At 57.0% G+C, this 7,116-nt stretch overlaps 1 protein-coding gene across 1 annotated transcript in view; it reads left to right on the top strand.

Annotated features, from left to right (window-relative positions):
- The first annotated feature begins 4,475 nt into the window (after nt 1-4,475).
- Nucleotides 4,476-7,116, top strand: part of FAT3 (FAT atypical cadherin 3) — an 817,465-nt gene continuing 814,824 nt past the window's right edge. Inside the window, exon 1 of the mRNA XM_060404221.1 lies at nt 4,476-4,637. The gene's annotated coding sequence lies outside the window, so the exon portion shown is untranslated. The remainder of the gene's footprint in view (nt 4,638-7,116) is intronic.

The raw sequence follows: 7,116 nt of genomic DNA, 5'->3' as shown, positions 1-7,116 counted from the left end.
CCCTGCCATCACATAACTTGACTTTATCTGTTTCCAAAACACCCTAGTACCATAGTTTCTGGAAAGATCCACTCCTATCCCAAGTTGATAAATACCTATCGTTTGATTAAATACTTCCAGCGAAGAAATTCCATCATGTTTCTCAATAGTCCAATAGGCAAACTGTTCTGAAATGTTTATGGAAGGTTAGCAGTGAGACAGACAAGTTCCTCTGCAGTTTTTTATGAGCACAGAAACAAAGTGAATGGGGTTATTAAGAACAGATCTGTGTGGGATTTAATTGATCACAAAGAGGAGCTAGTGTAAGTGTGTGTATGTGTGTGTGTGTGTGTGTGCGCGCGCGGTACAGCACATTTGGAAAATCATTTGCTCCTTAATGTAAATATTTAGGATTGATGGTGAATGATTCTCTGGGATCATGATAAACAAAGAGCCTGATAACAAAGACTTACTTGAAGTACTTTATTGGGATGTGTGACCTCAGGGAGCATGTGAGGGACAGCGGAAGGGACCCAGCTAAGGATGGAGAGCCAGTACAAGGATGCGTTATCAAGCTGGCCACTGCTTCGGGAGACTGGCTCTTCGGAAAGACCACCGGAGAAGCTCTATGGAACACATTTCAGGATCCTTTGTTGGAGGATGGTAAAGGGAACATTTATCTATAGGCTCCCATTGGTCAAAGATTTATCACAAGTGTTTAAGCTCTTGCACTTCTTTTTGAGCTTCAGTCTACACCAAAACTTCAACCAACAGGCCTCTGGGTGGGAGGAAAGATGCAACAGAGGTTGAGGGTCAGACACTGTCAGACTGAAGCCAGCTGGAGCCCATTTAGAACTTGGTTCCAGCAGTGGCTAAAAGACATGTGTGGAGCCCAGAGGATAGGAAGTGGCAAATGGGAGATGTGATATAGCAAGTAACATAACATTTTTTTCTTATAGGTTCACATTTTTTCAATTATATCCTATGTCTCATATTTGTTGGGTCTAACGGGCAATTATCAAGCTTTCATTATCTGTTTACCCTTTGAATATTTATTGAGTTTTACTAATACTCATTGAGTATGTTGGGCCTCGTGTAGGGAACTGGGGACAGAAACATAATTATTGTAAACAGATTCCCCACTGTCATAAACTTACTATGTTATCAACACTGAGCCTACCACAGTACTAGCACAGAGTAGGCACTTTTTAAAGAAATAAAACAGCCTTTTAAGAATGCATATTTAATGTTATGCAGATCTTAAATGACCAGAGGGGTGTCCCACTAGATGAAACACTTTATCATTCTTGTAGAAAGTGTTTCACCCCCTGCTGTAATGGCTTATGTCTTCCAAGGGAGTGAAGACTATTTACTTTATTATCTATGTACTGCCTGGGGACAGGGGAGGTTGAAACCTAGACAGATTTCTGTACTTATATGTAAGGTGCCTCTGAGGCATAAGAGAACATTCTGAGGAGCTGAAATCCAGGAGGGGTAGCCGCTGTAGCAGCAGCCACACCTACATTTACCTGGCAGTCTTCCAAGGCAGAAGGTGGAAGATGCTTTGTCTCCTTGCCAGCACTCTTTCCTTGAGCGTCCCGGTGGCCAAACAACTGCTAGCTGACCAAAGTGCCTGGTTTCAGGAGCCAACTTGTTTCAGCACTTCCATAGGAGTACCTGGGTGGGAAATGCACTGATTTGTTAAAACCTTTGATGCAGTTAGCTGAACTCTGCTGGTCACAAGAAAGATGTTGTGCCAGGGACAAGTATACCCACTATATATATATATATATATATATATCTTTGTTTTGCTTATTTAGTTGCTAAGTCGTGTCCAACTCCTTGCGTCCACATGGACCGTAGCCTGCCAGGTTCCTCTGTCCATGGAATTTTCCAGGCAAGAATACTGGAGTGAGATAGTGTGATGCTCTTTCCTTCTCCAGGGCATCTTCCCCACTCAGGGATGGAACCTGGGTCTTCTGCATTCCAGGCAGATTCTTTACCATCTGAGCCACCAGGGAAGCCAGCAGGGAAGCCCCATATATATACATACACATATATATGTTTTTATTTGTACAAACATACATATTTTGTATGTTTGAACATATTTATATGTTCATATATATATACACATATGTAATAAACTTCCCAATGCCTTAGAAAGCTAGTGAAATAAACATAAAATCAGAACTAAATTATTCAATTGATAATATTTTGGAGGACTGGAAAGTCTTCCTAGCCCCGTCGGTGGTTCTCCCTCCCAGCAGATCGATCTTCCGGCCTTCAGCGACAAGGAAGCCCTACGTAACATCATGCTGATAGCCTCCGAGATAGCTGATGTGCGGGGAGCCCTCACTGTTCTTCAGTGTTCACATTAAACTCTCCGGGCAGTGACCAGAGCGTGCTGGTACTTTATGGGGCAGTCAAGGCGGCGAGGCTACTGCAGGCCTTCGCGGGAAGCCCTCCACCTGCGGAGGGCGGTGGGGCCACTGTGCAGCTGTGACAAGGCAGAGGCCCCAGGCCGAGAGCTGGAAGGGCAGAAAGGCAGACTCAGCTGATTCTTCCAAGGGCTTGCTCTTCTGACTGAGCACAGTCCCAGTGGCTACCCCTACCTCATTCCCCAAGGAGAATTTTATGGTTTGTTTTTTTTTTTTTTTAAAGTAACGATTTCTTTTGGAGAATAGATCCGTAGGCCTGGGGCACCTCCCTGTGATGCCAGCGGTAGAGTCGGTGGGGAAACTGCCTGGCAGAGAGCATCCCCGGGAAGGCGCCAGCTTGTGCGCCTGCGAAGGGACAGACGTGCGCTGCTGCATGTGAGGAGTGGGAAAGGGGGCTGGGGGTGGGGGTGCTCAGATGGCTGCTCAGTTTTGAGGGGAAGAAAGGCCGGGATAGACAGAGCGGGGATGAGTTAGGCCCCGCAGCAACAGGGCGTGCGTGGCAGTGGGGTGAGAGTGTGGTCTGGGATCTTAGGAAGGGTGAGGGCGCAGAAGTTACTGGAACAGGCGGACTGATGGGTTGGCCTTGCAAATCACCAAGCCCCAAGTCACTCCCTCACTCCACTGAGAGTAGCTCTCCTCCATTTCGACCAAAATGATATAAAACGATCTGGGGGAAGGGAAGAAGATGGGCCACGGAAAAATACCCTTCCTCCACAGGGGACCCCCAGGATCCAAAAATGTGTAGGTAAGTACCAGGAGCCCAGTCTGGGAAGCACGTATACAATCAAAATGCGCAGCATCCGATGGTTTCCAGTTACAAAGTCACCTCAGGATCTTAGATAAGCCTTGTAAACCTCGACGTGCCTCAGTTTCCTCCCCGGTCCCGAGAGAGCAGCACCGGTGAGACCTCGGCGAGGGGCCGTGGAGGGGCTGAGATAGAGAGCGGTGAGGGCGAGCTTCCTGGAACCAGCATCACCACCACCACCCGCGCCAGGAAGACACGTTCGCGGAGTCCTGGAGCCCCAGAGAGCGGCTGGGGAAGCCAAGATCTAAAATTAGTCCCGCTTCCAGGGCGGGCGCCGGGAGCACCCTCCGGCTAGCCGCGCCGCCCCCAGCCCCCGCCCCCGTCCCCCCGCCCGCGGCGCTCCGAGCCCGCGAGTCATCCCGGCCGCCGCAGCTTCTCCCCCCTCGCCCTTTGCGCTGGCGGTTTGGGAGGAGGAGACAGCGGGAGAGAAGCGCGAGGGGGGCGGCGAGGGAGAGGGGCTTGGCCGCGCGTCGGCGTCGGCGGTGATGGGGAGCGCGGAGCAGCCGGGCGGCAGGCACTAGCGGCGGCGGCAGCGGCTAGGAGCAGACGCGGGAGCCGGCGCTCCTCCCGGCAGCTGCGCCGCGAGCTGCGCTGCGGGTCCGGGTCTGGCGCCCCCGGCCCCCTCCTCCCGGCTTCTCCCCTCCGCCTGCAAGCCCCCGCGGCGGCGGCGGCGTCCCGAGCGCCTCTGCTAGCGGCTCCAGCCCCGGCGGGCGCGCGGCGGGCACTGCGGCGGCCGCGGCTGGGTGGCCGACTCGGCCCGGGCGGGAGCGCCAGCCGAGGAAGAGCCCGCGGACAGCGCCTGGTGGAGCGGAGCGTCGCCGGCGGAGGCAAGGGTGCGTGGGCATCTTGAACGCGATGCTTTGGCTGCCGGGTGCCCCGGCTGGAGGGCGCCGCCAGACGCACAGCTGCAGCTGCCGGATGGGAACTGGGGGCTCGGGGGGCTCGGGGAGGCGAGAGCCGGCTGGGCGCGCGGGGGAAACTTTTCACCGGTAAAGTTCCTGCCTCGGCTCGGCTCGGAGCAGCCTTGGCTGCCGCCGCGAGGAGGAGGGGAAGGAGGCTCGGTCTGGCGGCGGCAGCCAGGAGGTTGGCATGAAGAGTTGGCCAAGTTTGGGGCTCAGGATTTGGAAAAGGGGGCGCGGGGCGGCTTTCAGAACGGTGCACCCGGCCCCCGACTCCCGGCCGCCCGGCCGCTGCAGGTGGATCGGAGGGGCCAGGCGGCGAGCCTGCTCGGTGGCCGCTGCCGGTGGGGCGCTGTAGGGACGTTCAGAAGCCAAAGGATGCACTTGGGGACCCGAGGCTCAAGTTGAGTCGTCCCCTGGCGAGGAGCCGGCTGTAGCAGAGCCCAGACTCCACTCTGACCAGGGAGGGGAAAGGGTTACGAGACATTCTGCGGGTCCCCTCCGCGTGTGACTCTGGTATGCGGGGGTCACGGGCGGGGTGAGGTGTACCAAGCGGCAGCGACTCTGGGACTGGGGCGACAGATTTTTTGTGGAGTGGAGGGGAGGTGGGACTTTCCCTGCTCTCCTGGGGACAGGCAAAAGGAGTGCCTTGGGAGAGCAAGGGTTTTGGCGGGCGTGCGTGAAGGTGGCTTGTCTTTGAAAAGAAAGCCGCGCAGGTCTGGGCGTCCTAGGGGGTGCGCTGCGGTCCGCCCTGGATTGCCGAGTGGGGTCGAAAGCGAGCGTGCGCCAGCTCCAATCTCAAGGCCCTTTCCCGGGCGGTGCCGGGCGGACCCCTGCGCCGGGACCAGTGTGTGGCGGGGTCCCGGCGGGGGTCTGCGGCGCGCGGGCGCGGCGGCGGAGGTGGCCGGGAGCGTGTTCGCCCGGCGCGCTCGTGCGCCGCCAGTGGGGGTCGCTGAGCTAAAGTGCATCGGGCCCCCAGGCCGGCGCGGGGCCCAGAGCCCGGGTCTTTTTAGCCTCGCTGTGGTCTGCACGCCTCTCTCCCTTCTCTCGCCTACTCGTGTCGCGTGTGCTTTCCGAAACGGTTAAACGGGGACGGCGATGAGGCTTCGCGGAAAGCAACTTTCATTGTTCCCTTTTCCCAGCCCGGCTCTAGTGGGCTGGGGAATCGCTAGGGGCAAGGACGCGGGGGTGGCGGGAGTGTGGCTGCGGGCTCAGCGAGCCTCGGGGTAGCCTTCGAGGAGAGGAGAGGAGCCCCCCGCCCCCGTTGTGTGTGTGTGTGTGTGTGTGTGTGTGTGTGTGTGTGTGTGTGTGTGTATGTGCTGGCGGCATCCTGCGGCTGTAGCTCCACGTAATAATGGGGGCAGAGCTGGCAGTGGAAGGGTATCCCTGGAAGGCTGAGGACGGAGGGGGCGAGCCTGCAGGACCCTGGCGTGGGGCTCGGGGAGGCTCCCGGGAGCTAGAGGCGCCGGCGGCCTGGAGAGCGGGCGCTCGGTAGCCTCGGCTCGCCCCCTCTGCCGGCCCAGCCCGCCCCGGCCCCGCGGCCGGCTCCCCGCGCGCCGGTCCCGGCTCGGGCTTGGGGCCGGGTAACCTGCAGCCGCCGCGGCGGGAGGCCAGCGAGGAGCGCGGGGCGCGTCGCCGGATAAAGAGGCTTTTCTCCTCCTCTCCCCGGTCTCCCGCCCCTCCCCGTCCCAAGACCCCAGCGCGTTTGTTTCCCAAGTTGGATCCCACTTCCATTTACAAGTGTCAGACAAACCCGCGCGGGCTTCCCCGTTCACCCCGGGCCCGCCAGGCGCGCGGTGGGCGAGGGGCGACCCGGGCGGTGCGGCTCCCGCGGGGCGTCCGACTCGCCCGGGCTCACCTCCGTGGGGCCTGGGTGTTTAAGAGACACGTAAACAAACCACGACCCCTAGACCACTCAGGCCACTTGTGTCCCGCTGCTTCCCTCCTCCTCGCCTCGGACGTATTCCTTTTCTGGCCCCAACGCCTGTCTTTTCAAAGGCAAGTCGGGGGCGGGGGAGAGGCAGGGGGGCGGGAGGCAGGCCGACCGGTTCATCGCGGCGGGTTTGCGTCCCCGGCTTTGTTGCTGGGATTCGATTCTGGGACTGCGCCCGGGCTGAGTTAAAATGCAGGCAGAGAGGCTGAGAACCGGCCTGAAAGACTGCGGACGACTTGGCCCCGGATCCGGGCGGCAGGGCTAGGTGGTGGACTGGGGAAACCCGCCATCTAGGAACCCAAGACTGAGGGACCCCCGTCTCGGTGTCGATCAAAGTCAGCCCGGATTTCGCTTCCCCTGGCAGGCGCGGAACTTCTCTTAACGTTTATGGACGGCTTGCATGGCGTTCTGGTTTGTGACGTGGAGATTTGAATCTGAGAAGGAAAGAAAGGGAGGGGATGGAAGAGAGGGAAGAAAGGAGAGATGGGGATTCTGCAGAATCCTGGAAACAGCACCAAGCCAACTGCTCCTTTTTTTGAGTTCTTATTCCTAAATTGGAGCAGCTGAGCAGTCAGAGAATAAAGGACAGCCAAGAAAACCAGGGCACCAAGAGACAAAGGCAAAAAAACAAACAAAAAAAAAAAACAAAAAAACAAAAACACGCATAGTAACTTTAGCGCTTTGATGTGCATTTTTTCCTTCTTGGATTGGAATGGGGGAAGGGCATTTCACGTTTTACCAGGAGAAAAGTTGCCTCTCAGAATTAAGGGATGCTGGTCTTTAATCATGGATCCCTGTTGCCTTTTTGGAACTCAGACAGTGAATGGCGCTGGGGCCAGTTTCTGAACACAGCGAACCGCGATAAGAAAGTTCCCAGCACTGCCCAGTTATTATGTCTTCATATTGGAGGCACACGGAGAACTTCACATGAAAGGCAGCTGGTTCGGAGATCAGAAATCGCTCAGCTGCTAGGCTGGCTTCCTGTCTTGGAGTCCCGGGATTTTCACAGCCAGTGTTTGCTGACCAGTGACTGGCTGGGAGTCTCCCCACCCTCCCACCGCA

The sequence above is a fragment of the Ovis aries genome, chromosome 21, assembly GCF_016772045.2.
Source record: "Ovis aries strain OAR_USU_Benz2616 breed Rambouillet chromosome 21, ARS-UI_Ramb_v3.0, whole genome shotgun sequence".
Lineage (NCBI taxonomy): Eukaryota > Metazoa > Chordata > Mammalia > Artiodactyla > Bovidae > Ovis > Ovis aries.
Note: the sequence above shows the minus strand (reverse complement) of the source record. Positions and strands in the feature narration are given on the sequence as shown.